This window comes from Microcebus murinus, chromosome 2 (genome assembly GCF_040939455.1).
Source record: "Microcebus murinus isolate Inina chromosome 2, M.murinus_Inina_mat1.0, whole genome shotgun sequence".
NCBI classification, from domain to species: domain Eukaryota; kingdom Metazoa; phylum Chordata; class Mammalia; order Primates; family Cheirogaleidae; genus Microcebus; species Microcebus murinus.
In genome coordinates this window covers 15,840,751-15,853,154 of record NC_134105.1, presented here as the reverse complement: position 1 = coordinate 15,853,154, position 12,404 = coordinate 15,840,751, and the positions used below count along the sequence as shown (strand labels likewise).

The 12,404-nt window shown below is 44.8% G+C and overlaps 1 protein-coding gene and 1 long non-coding RNA gene across 2 annotated transcripts in view; one reads left to right on the top strand and one right to left on the bottom strand.

Annotated features, from left to right (window-relative positions):
- The window catches only part of LYPLA2 (lysophospholipase 2), a 317,757-nt gene that overhangs the window by 14,725 nt on the left and 290,628 nt on the right, over window positions 1-12,404 (bottom strand). The window lies entirely within an intron of this gene.
- Window positions 52-12,404, top strand: part of LOC105863448 (uncharacterized) — a 20,411-nt gene continuing 8,058 nt past the window's right edge. Inside the window, exons 1-2 of the long non-coding RNA XR_001150482.3 lie at window positions 52-510; window positions 5,296-5,351. This is a non-coding gene — a long non-coding RNA (uncharacterized LOC105863448). The remainder of the gene's footprint in view (window positions 511-5,295; window positions 5,352-12,404) is intronic.

Here is a 12,404-nt window from a genome sequence, read left to right as displayed (position 1 = left end):
GCGCATGCGCCTGGGGAGGAGGAGGGCGTGGCAGAAAGGATTGACGTCTGACGCGCGCCTTCCGGGTGTCAGAGTTAGTGTCGGCTGCCTCAGTCCTGGAGGTGGGTTCTCTCGCCGTCCCAGCTCCACAGATGTGGGAACCGAAGGGCAGAGAGGTTAAACTAGTGTCCCGAGTGAGCGGTCGACCTGGGGTTCGAATCCTCTTTCCCTGAGGTTCAAGCCTGTGCTGTCTTCCTGGACCAGCGCGTTTCTTTAGGAGCTGATGGAGGAAAGCGCGCGGAACAATAAGGCCTTGGAGGCTGGAGAACACAGCCTTATCACCGCCTCACACGCCTAGGCGCGAGAGCTCACAAGCTCACTTTTATAACAACTTTCTTGGTAGCGGGCTTAGAGCTTGAAAGCACAGGCTTTGTGGACGGCCAGACCTGGAGACAAGTCCTGGGTCTGCTACTGACCATGTGACACTCTAAGTTAATTTCCCTGAGACTCCAGCTCCTCATCTGTAAAGTGGTAAGAATAATATGTTTCCTAGGATCACAGTGAGTAGTAAATGAAATAATGCAGTTGAAGAACTCAAGATACATGGTAGGCATTCAATAGCTGTTGGTTATTACAGTCAAATCCAAGCACTGCCACTTACTAACTGCGTGGCCGCGGGCAAGTAACTTCACATCCCTGAGGCTCAGTTTGACCCCTGTAAGGTGAAGGATTAGACTAGATGATCTTATGTTCTCTCCCCCATGTGATATTTCAGAGCAGCTTTTTCAAGTGGCTGGTTGTGACCCATTAAAATGTCTTAAAATCCACTTAGAGGATTGTGACCAACATTTTTAAAAAACAGGCTGAATGTGGTGGCTCACACCTGTAATCCCAGCACTTTATGAGGCTGAGGCAGGAGATCACTTGAAACCAGGAGTTGGAGACCAACCTGGGCAACATAGTGAGACCCCATGATCTCACCACTGCACTCCAGCCTGGGTGATAGAGCAAGACCCTGTCTCAAAAAAAAAAAAAAAAAATTCAGGGTGTATCACACATTTTCAGTCTCAATCAATGGGACTTTTGTTTCAGTTTTGGGTTTGTGTACTCAGGCACAATGTAAAGTGTTTTTCATATTGTGGGTTGAGGTAAAAGAATTGAAACCCACAGTTTAGAGTTGAAATGATTTTGTTTTTAGAGTGGAATACTTTCTTACTCCCTGGTGGGGAGGAGGAAAGACAGGATGCAGAAAGAGTTTTGGGATACCCTGGATACCTCCTGCCCTTCACATCTGGCTGTGGAGTACCCAGATAAGAATGGGTGCTGGTGAAATACAAACCAAAGTATCCATCTGTTCAAGTTCCATTCAAAAATATTTTGATGCCTACTTCAGTTACTTGTGAAATAGGCAAGCTTCTGGTTCAGAATAGCTCAATGTCATGGATTATTCCTCTTCTCACATCACAGTTTCAGGTAAGGGGCTTTGCATGTGGTGCATGCATAGTAAATGTTTGTTTAATTGAATGATACACTCACTAGCCTTTCTTTGGAAAGAGTATGTCGCATTGAAGGACCGGGCCTTACCCAGGACATCAACTCACTTTGACTTCCTTCCTGTCATCTGCCTCAGTGGCATCCTTTAATGATTTATTGAGTTCTCTGTGCCAGACATTGTGCTAAGCACATTATGTAGTTCATCTCAATTATTTGTTACATGTACTTTAAGAGGTAGGTACTGTTACCTAATGTTACCTCCATTTTGAAGATGAGGGAAACTGAGGCTAAAAGAGGTGAATTAACTTGCCCAGGACCAGATAAGGTTAGGAAGTAACCAGGCATTGAACATCCCCTGCAGTGTTCCTGAAACACATCCTCCCATAGTTTCCTGGGAGGAAAAAGGTACACCTGAAGTAAGTATGTTGTATCGATTAGCTTATGCTGTGTAACAAATCACCCCAAAACTCAAAAGCTTTATACAAACATTGGTTATTTCTCATGAGTCTGTGGATTAGCTGGGCAATTCTTTTCTGGGCTAGTTCAGCTTGAGCTAGAAAGTTTGGTATGGCCTCACTCATATGTCTGGTTGATATTGGCTGCCAGCTGGGGTGCTGGGGCCACATGTCTCCAGCAGACTATCTGAGCTAAGTTACATGGTGACAGTCACAGAGTTTCCAAGAGCAAGAGAGGGCAAAGACTTGCATAAGCACTTTTTTTTTTTTTGAGACAGAGTCTCACTGTGTTGTCCAGGCTAGAGTGCCATGGCATTAGCCTGGCTCACAGCAACCTCAAACTCCTGAGCTCAAGCGATCCTCCTGCCTGAGCCTCCCCAGTAGCTGGGACTATAGGCACGCACCACCATGCCCGGCTAATTTTTTCTATATATTTTTAGTTGTCCAATTATTTCTATTTTTAGTAGAGACGGGGTCTCGCTCTTGCTCAGGCTGGTCTCGAACTCCTGAGCTCAAATGATCTGCCCCCCTGGGCTTCCTAGAGTGCTAGGATTACAGGCATGAGCCACTATGCCCTGCCAGGAGTTATCATTTTCATTCTCCTTATTTCCAATATGCCTATATTAGTTATCTTTTGTTATATAATAAATTGCTCCTAAACTTAATGACTTAAAACGATAATTAACATGTATAATCTCACAGGTTTTGTGAGTCAGGAATTTGGGAGCAACTTAGCTGAGTGGTTCTGGCTTTCAGTCTCTCATGAGCCTGAGGTCACCTGAAGGCTTGCCTCAGGCTGGAGGATCCACTTCCAAGATGGCACACTCACACGGCTGGCAAGTTTGTACAGGCTGTTTGCCATGTGGACCTCTCCATAGGACTGTTTGAGTGTCCACATGATATGGCAACTGGCTTTCACCAGACCAAGTGATCCAAGAGAGAGCAAGGTAGAAACCACAATGTCTTTTCTGACCTGGCCTTAGAAGTCACATACTGTCCATTCTATAACACCCCATGGTTCCATAGGTCAGCCACATTCAAGGTGTGAGGGAACACGTAAGGGTACAGATACCGGGAAGTAGAAATCATTGGAGGCCAGCCGGGTGTTGTGGCTCACACCTGTAATCCTAGCACTCTGGGAGGCCGAGGCAGGTGGATCATTTGAGCTCAGGAGTTCGAGATCAGCCTGAGCAAGAGCTAGACCCCCATCTCTACCAAAAATAGAAAAAATTAGCCGGGCATGGTGGCACATACCTATAGTCCCAGCTACTCGGGAGGCTAAGGCAGGAGGATTGCTTGAGCCCAGGAGTTTGAGGTTTCTGTGAGCTAGGCTGATGCCACGGCACTCTAGCCCGGGCAACAGAGTGAGACTCTGTCTCAAAAAAAAAAAAAAAAAAAAGAAATAATTGGAGGCCACCTCAGTGGCTGGCTACTAAACTACCATTAAGTGGCACTGAAAATGTCTTTATTCTACTCTTTATATTTAATTGGTAATTTGTAGATCAAAACTCTTTCCTAATTTTGAACATACTGCTCTGATTTTTTCTAGCTTTGAGAAATACAATGCCGTTTTGATTCCTGATTCTTTGTATGAGTTCCGCCTTTGCTTTTCTGGAAGCTTTTAAGATCTTCTGGTGGCCCCTGGTACTCTGGGATGTGATGACGTTGTACTTTGGTACCACTCTTTTGTCATTCGTTATGCTGCATACCTGATGGATCTTTTGCATTTAGAAACTCTACAGCAGTGTGAGCAGGCAGGTTAGGACATCTGAATGCATGTGCACAAGGCCCCCTGCCAGGTAAATTTAGGAATATGAAGTGGAGGGGGGAGCATTGGGGTCCTGCTCTCTTCTTTCTATCACCTTCTAGTGCAGAGTTCTGAGAGGCCCCAAAATTTGAATGTGGTCTTCCAGGTCATTGTGAAGGTTTATTTATCAAAGTAGCAGAGTAGGCTGTATTTTATTTAATAGTTCATTAGCTTTACTTATAAATTTTTAAGTATGCCTCAATCTTGTACTCCTGCCTCAGTCCCACAAATATTAGGTATGGCCTGTGGGGCAAGTTGCTTAACCTCTCTAGGCCTCAGATTTTTCTTATATAAAATGGGAATAATAGGAGTGCCTACTTTGTGGAGCTTTATTATGACAGTAATGTGAGATAACATATGAAAAGTGTTTGGTGCAACATCTGATACTTAGGAAAAGGCTATTACAGTAGTCCCTCCACACCCCTCCATCCTTGGTTTCACTTTCCATGGTTTCAGTCACCCTCAGTCAAGCATGGTCCAAAAATATAAAATGGAAAATTCCAGAAATAACCCATTTATAAGTTTTAAATTACACGCCGATCTGAGTAGCGTGATGAAATCTCATGCCATCCCATTCCATCTCACCTGGGTCATGAATGCCTTTGTCCAGCGTCCCCACGCTGTAGACACTCCCTGCCCGTTAGTCACTTAGTAGCCTTCTCAGTTATTGGATCGACTGTCATGGTATTGCAGTACTTGTGTTTAAGTCACCCTTATTTAACTTAGTAATGGCCCCAAAGCCCAAGAGGAGTGATGCTGGCCATTCGGAGATGCCAAAGAGAAGCCTAACGTGCTTCCTTTAAGTGAAAAGGTGAAAGTTCTTGACTTAATAAGAATAAAAATAAGGTATGCTGAAGTTGCTAAGATTTATGGTAAGAATGAATCTTCTATCTGTGGAATTGTAAGGAAGGAAAAAGAAATTCCTGCTAGCCAGTTTTGCTGCTGCACCTCAAACTGTAAAAGTTACGATCACAATGCATGATAACTTCTATTACAGTATATTGTTGTAGTTCTATTTTATTATTAGTTGTTAATTGCTTACTGTGCCTAATTTATAAATTAAACTTTATCGTAGGTATGCATGTATAGGAAAAAACATAATACTCTCTCTATATATATGGTTCAGTACTAGCTGCAGTTTCAGGCATCCCCTGGGGGTCTTGGAACGCCTCCCTGGCAGATGAAGGGGGGACTACAGACAATCCCCAGCTTATGGTGGTTCGACTTGGGATTCTTCGACTTTACCATCGTGCGAAGGTGATATGAATTCACCATGCTCCTCAACTTAAAATGGGGTTACCTCGGGATAAACCCATTGTAAGTTGGAACTGCCCTAAACAGAGGAGCATCTGTGCTGTGCTTCTACGGTGGCTGTCACTATTGCCAAGAACGAGGCTGTCGGCTGAGCGCCCCTGTCTGGGAGGACAGAAAACTGCACCTGCTAAGGGAGCTGGATTTGGAAGGAGCTGGCTGGGGGTTGCAGGGTGGTTTAGCTGGGATTGAGGAATAATGCCTTGTGACTCTACTCACTGTCCCTTCTCTTGCATGCCTATGTTGCAGGAGTGCCTGAGGACAAATAGGAATTCTCACTGGTTTCCAGGACTACCTTGGGGCAGGTAAGAAAAGCTAAGTTTTTTCTTTCTTCTACCACCATGCTCCATTTCCAAGCTGCTAAATTTGTATCCATTTTCCTTTTCCTCTTCCTCTCAATTAGGCTGGGAGAAAGTGTTTTTTTGTTACTTTTGACTGCTTCCTTGTAGCAAACTGTGGCATACAATGTAACAGCTAACAACCCTATGGCTCTAATAATGTGCCAAAGACTGTCATAGGGCCTTTTCTTTTTTTGAGACAGAGTCTTGCTCTGTCACCCAGGCAAGAGTGCAGTGGCATCATCATAGTTCACTGCTACCTCCAACTCCTGGGGTCAAGCGATCCTCCTGCCTCAGCCTCCCAAGTAGCTGGGACTACAGGCACATGCCACCATGCCCAGCTAATTTTTCTATTTTTTTGTAGAGGCTCTTGCTCAGGCTGGTCTTGAACTCCTGACCTCAAGCAGGAGTTCCCTCCTCCTCAGTCTCCCAAAGTGCTACGATTATAGGTGTGAGCCGCCATGCCTGGCCTAGATTATTTTCTAATCTTCATAATTGCTGGTGTCCTATTATCTTCATTTTATAGATGAGAAAACTGGGGCACAGACAGGCTAAGTAAATTGCCCAAGGTCACACAGGTGGTTAGTAGTGGAATTAGAATTTGAACTCAGGAATTAGAATTTGTTCTTCACCATACTGAACCTCCTCCAAATATTAATGAATTAACATGTATTGAGTACTTACTATGTGAAAGGCTGAGACCCCAGAGCTTAGGAGCTTAACCTCCATGCTGCACCTACCAGCTGTGTTACCTTGGACAGGTCATTTTCCTCAGAGTGTAGGTTATAACAATACCCCTCTCCTAAATGCCTACTCCATGCTTGGTGTCTAGCCTAATTCTTCATCATCATCATCATCATCATCCTGCCAACATGTCCTGAGCCTTTTCTTGTGCCAGGCACTGTTCTAAACACTTTACAAGTTTTAACTCACCAAATCATTACACGATAGCTTTGCAAGGTTAACATATTTTCCTCATTTTTGGAGGAAGAAACGGAGACATAGAGAGGTTAAATAACTTCCTCAAGGGCACACAGCTGGGAAATGTGGGATTCTAAGCCGGGTCTGACCACAGCCTGTACCCTTTGCCACCCTGCTCCTGGCCCTGTGGATTCCCTACAGCCCAGGCTGCCACTGTTACCTTTGGAGTCTTTGGTACTGTTAGCAAATATTTCCAGTTCTCTGTATCCAGGCACATGATGGATTATGCTTCCTTTCCCCCTTGAATTTAGGGGTGGCTAATGAAATATGGTGGACATAACTTATAGGCCAGTGCAGTATTCTCCACTTGCCTTGAAAATCTCACAAGCATGGAGATGGGACCTCCCTTAACCTGGACCCCCAAGTGAGGATGACATAGAACAGATCCCCACTAGCCCCACATGGACGTGTAGTGAAACCCTTGCTCTTGCAAGCCTTTGAGATTTGGAGGTTGTTACTGCAATATAGCCAAGCCTATGGTTTCTCAACCTTGGCACTATTTATATTTGGGGCCAGATAATTATTGTGGGGAGGGGCTGTCCCGTGCATTGTAGAACATTTAACAGCATTCCTGGCCTCTACGCGCTAGATGCCCATAGCACCCTGATAGCAGTTAACAACTAAAACATCTCCAGACATTGCCTAGTGTCTTACTGGGGGTAAAGTCACCTCCAGTAGAAAATACTGCCTGAGCCTATTCTAATAGTCTGATTGTCCCGGTAGTCCTAAATAAACCCCATTGGGCCATGGTGTTGGGGGGGGTTGTTTTTGTTTTTTGCTTATTTTAATGTGCTATTGATTCTGCTAGTATTTAGAAGTCACATCAATATTCATAAATTGGGCTGGGCACGGTGGCTCATGCCTGTAATCCTAGCTCCCTGGGAGGCTGAGGCGAGAGGATTGCTCAAGGTCAGGAGTTCAAAACCAGCCTGAGCAAGAGCGAGACCCCGTCTCTGCTATAAATAGAAAGAAATTAATTGGCCAACTAATTTATATAGAAAAAATTAGCTAGGCATGGTGGTGCATGCCTGTAGTCCCAGCTACTTGGGAGGCTGAGGCAGTAGGATTGCTTGAGCCCAGGAGTTTGAGGTTGCTGTGAGCTAGGCTGACGCCACAGCACTCACTGTAGCCTGGACAACAAAGCGAGACTCTGTCTCAAAAAAAAAAAATTCATAAATTGATCTGTTATTTTCCTTTTTGATGCAATCTTTTTTTTTTTTTTTTAAATATTTTTTTCTATTTTTTTTTTTTTTTTTTGAGACAGAGTCTCACTTTGTTGTCCAGGCTAGAGTGCCGTGGCGTCAGCCTAGCTCACAGCAACCTCAAACTCCTGGGCTTGAGTGATCCTTCTGCCTCAGCCTCCCGAGTAGCTGGGACTACAGGCATGCGCCACCATGCCCGGCTAATTTTTTATATATATATCAGTTGGCCAATTAATTTCTTTCTATTTATAGTAGAGACGGGGTCTCGCTCTTGCTCAGGCTGGTTTTGAACTCCTGACCTTGAGCAATCCGCCCGCCTCGGCCTCCCAAGAGCTAGGATTACAGGCGTGAGCCACAGCGCCCGGCCTTGATGCAATCTTTATCTAATTTTAATATCAATGTTACTATGCTAGCTTCAAGAGCATTTTCCTTCTTTTTTGTGCTTTGGAATAGTAAGTGGCATTGGTATTATCTGATCTTTAAAGGTTGAAAGAGGCTGGGCATGGTGGCTGACATCTGTAATCCTAGCACTCTGGGAGACCAAGGTGGGTGGATGGCTCAAGGTCAGGAGTTCCAGACCAGCCTGAGCAAGAGCAAGACACTGTCTCTACTAAAAATAGAAATAAATTATCTGGACAACTAAATACATATATATATATACACACACACACACACACATATATATATATATATGTGTATATATATATATATATATAAATTAGCCAGGCATGGTGGCGCACGCCTGTAGTCCCAGCTACTCGGGAGGCTGAGTTAGGAGGCTTGCTTGAGCTCAGGAATTTGAGGTTGCTGTGAGCTAGGCTGACGCCATGGCACTCTAACCCAGGGCAACAAAGTAAGACTCTGTTTCTTTTGTTTCTTTTTTTGAGACAGGGTCTCGCTTTGTTGCCCAGGCTAGAGTGAGTGCCGTGGCATCAGCCTAGCTCACAGCAACCTCAAACTCCTGGGCTCAAGCAATCCTCCTGCCTCAGCCTCCCGAGTAGCTGGGACTACAGGCATGCACCACCATGCCTGGCTAATTTTTTCTATATATTTTTAGTTGGCCAATTAATTTCTTTCTATTTTTAGTAGAGATGGGGTCTCACTCTTGCTCAGGCTGGTCTCAAACTCCTGAGCTCAAACGATCCGCCCGCCTGGGCCTTGTAGAGTGGTAGGATTACAGGTGTGAGCCACTGTGACTGGCCAGACAGCTTTTTTTTTTTTTTTTTTTTTTTTGGATACAGAGTCTCGCTTTGTTGCCCAGGCTACAGTGAGTGCCATGGTGTCAGCCTAGCTCACAGCAACCTCAAACTCCTGGGCTCAAGCAATCCTGCTGCCCCAGCCTCCCGAGTAGCTGGGACTACAGGCATGTGCCACCATGCCTGGCTAATTTTTTCTATATATATTAGTTGGTCAATTAATTTCTTTCTATTTATAGTAGAGATGGGGTCTTGCTCTTGCTCAGGCTGGTTTCAAACTCCTGACCTCAAGCAATCCGCCCGCCTCGGCCTCCCAGAGTGCTAGGATTACAGGCGTGAGCCAGCACGCCCAGCTGAGACTCTGTTTCTAATAAATAAATAAAGGTTGAAAGAGTTCCCCTATGAAACCATCTTGGGCTTTACAACTACTTTGTTGTTTCTATGGTAGTCTGTTTAGACTGCCAACTCTACGGGGGTCAATTTTGATAAGTTGTCTTTTTCTAGAAAATTGTCTACTTGCCTACTTCATGTAGGTTTTCCATTATATTGCATATAGTTGTGGTAGCACAGGGTTTTAAAAAGTGGGAAAATTTACATGGAAGTCTAGACTTCTGCCATTTTTCTTTTTAGAGATTGGGTCATGCCCAGGCTGGTCTCAAACTCCTGGCCTTCAAGTAAGCCTCCCCAGTAGCGAGGATTACAGGTGTGAGCTGCCCCCCCCAGCTCTCTGCCTTCTCTTTAAAACCCAGAAGATGTGGCCACACCAGGCCCTGCATTCCACCTGGAAACAGTCAGGTGGAGCTGTGTCAATGGCTCTCATTTTCTTTCTGCTCCCATCACTGCCTGTTGTCTTATAGCAAACCTCTTTGTGACCCTGAGATAAGATAGAAGTTAGATAGAGTCTGCTTTTCTTGGTGGTTGTTAGGGGCTATAGTTTAAGCAGCCTGAAAAAATAAGATAAGAGTCCAAAAACAGAAAAGTTGAACTCTGTCTGGGGCGGCAGGGACTAAGATTTCAGTTATCAGGAAGGACTCACTGACCTCAAGACAGCTCTTAGCTTGTGACCCTAAATCTTCTATTCCCATCAATAAGAAACAAAACTTCATTCCACATTTAGAGGGAATGAAGGAAAGAGACCAAGATTTACTTAGCTCCCCTTCTGTCACTAAATCATCACAAGAATTCCTGTGAGGCGTCACTATTCCCATTTTGCAGATGAAGGAGGATCAGCGAGGTATGGGGGAGTAGTGGAGTCAGGATTTGAACCCGAGTCTCAGTCCACATGTTATGCATGGTTTTTCTGCTGCACTGGCATTTCCAAACCGGGCTGCTCATCAAACTCACTGGGGGAGGCCTATAAAAGAGTACCTATTTGCAGATCCTACCTCTGACCTATTCAACCAGGTTTCTTCAGTGAGGCTGAGAAATCTGTATTTTAAACAACTATGTATGCAGTTATTTGATTACTGTCTTCCTACTAGATGAAAGCTTCATGAGGGCAAAAGGCATATCTGTCTTATTCAGTGATATAGAGGCGAGGGCAAAACAAATATTTGCTGAGTGATTAAACGTACAAACTTCATATCCCTGACCAGCTGATGGACCAGCTGTGAAGAGCTATTTATGACAAATTCTCTGGCATAGTTCTCTCATACTTCAGTGCACATTTAAAGAATCGCTTGGTATCTTAGTTTGGGCTGCTGTAACAAATTACCGTAGACCGGGTGGCTTAAATAACAAACATTTGTTTCTCACGGTTCAAGAGGCTGGAAGTCCAAGATCAAGGTGTAAGCAGATCCTGTGTCTAGTGAGGGCCCTCTTCCTGGTTTGCAGACTGAGGTCTTCATCGTATCTTCACACGGTAGAGAGAGCAAACTCTCATTTTTCTTATGAGGGAGAATCCTATTCATGAAGCCTCCACCCTCAGGACCTAATTACCTCCAAAGGTCCCACCTCCTAATACTATCACTCTGGGGCACAGGATTTCAACATAGGAATTTGCGGGGATGGGGGGAACCATAAACATTCAGTCCGTGGCACTTGGGTTGCTTATTTTTTAAAAAGTGCATATTCTGGAGATTCTATGTTTGAGAAACACAGGTTAGCTACATAAAATTTTGATGGCTGGAATTTTCCTTGGTCTTTGAAAAGGGTTAAGACAGTAGGCATCATAGAAGTCCAGGGGCCTCTGAAGACAGCCTGTCACCATTTAGCGAAATACCCAGGGAGAGACTCAAGTGGATGAGAAACCCTGTGACAGGGACACCTGTCTAGGTGATAAGCCACGTAGAGGATTCTACTGGGACCAGTTACACACAGCAGACAGAAGAAATCACTCTTAGAAGTGACTATGGCTTGGCCCTAGCATCTTTTGCGCTGGAGGTCAGCTTTGCTTCAGAATCCTAACTGGGTTTGTGTATGTGATAAATTTGACTTTGGAGCCAGGCCAGTGCACAGCACCACTGCTCACTGATTGTGTGACCTTGGGCAAGTTGTAAATCTCCTGTGCTTTAGTTTTGTCATGTTTAAGGTAGGGCGATGGGCCAGGCGCAGTGGTTCACGCCTGTAATCCTAGCACTCTGGGAGGCCAAGGTGGGTGGATTGCTTGAGGTCAGGAGTTCAAGACCAGCCTGAGCAAGAGCGAGACCTCGTCTCTGCTATAAATAGAAAGAAATTAATTGGTCAACTAATATATATAGAAAAAATTAGCCAGGCATGGTGGCATGATGCCTGTAGTTCCAGCTACTTGGGAGGCTGAGGCAGAATGATCGCTTGAGCCCAGGAGTTTGAGGTTGCTGTGAGCTAGGCTGACGCCACGGGACTCACTCTAGCCTGGGCAATAAAGCGAGACTCTGTCTCAAAAAAAATAATAAAGTAGGGCCATCACTACTTACCCCACAGGATGATTGTGGTAACCAAGACAGCGTACACAAGACAGAATGATGCCTGGCACCCAGCAGGTACACAATCACGAAAGTCAATTACTCCTCCTAGACTGTGAGTGCCAGAGTGTTACTCTGTATCCCAGAGTCTAATACAGGCCCTGGCTCAGCAAATGTTGAATTAATGAATAAAGGACAAAGGACTAACTTACAAACTATTGATAAAATCATCCATCATATGATGTTTTATAATTAACTTCAATGTGTAGTAATGTCTAACAGTGAGACTATATCCAGTAAAGAATTGGGAAATAAGGCCATACCATAAGCCAAGAATGCCTTGTTTAGGAGAGGAGGGATAACAAAGCTGGTTGCTGTGAGATGCTGTGGGTTTTGACATACAAACCCACTTGATGCATGCAGGGCTAAAGCAAGCCCTTGGCTCGTTAGCAAATGCTAACACTCCCACAGCTCAGCCAGAGCCAGCAGAGCAGGTTCTTAAGTCCTTGCCAACATGACCTTTCCACATCAGTGTTCTTATGCTGTCATCAGGATGCCAGTGTAAGACTGAATAGGCCTACCTGGGCCCTCTTACCCCCAGAGACTGAAAGGTGGGGTGGCATAAACCTTACAGATAATCTGGGTGTCAAATCCTTCCTTTGCCACTGAATAGCTATCCGACCTGGCCATGTTATTTCATCGCTTTGAGCTGTAGTTTCTAACCGTAAAGTGGGGTTGCCAGCTCAGTCCCAGGGTTCC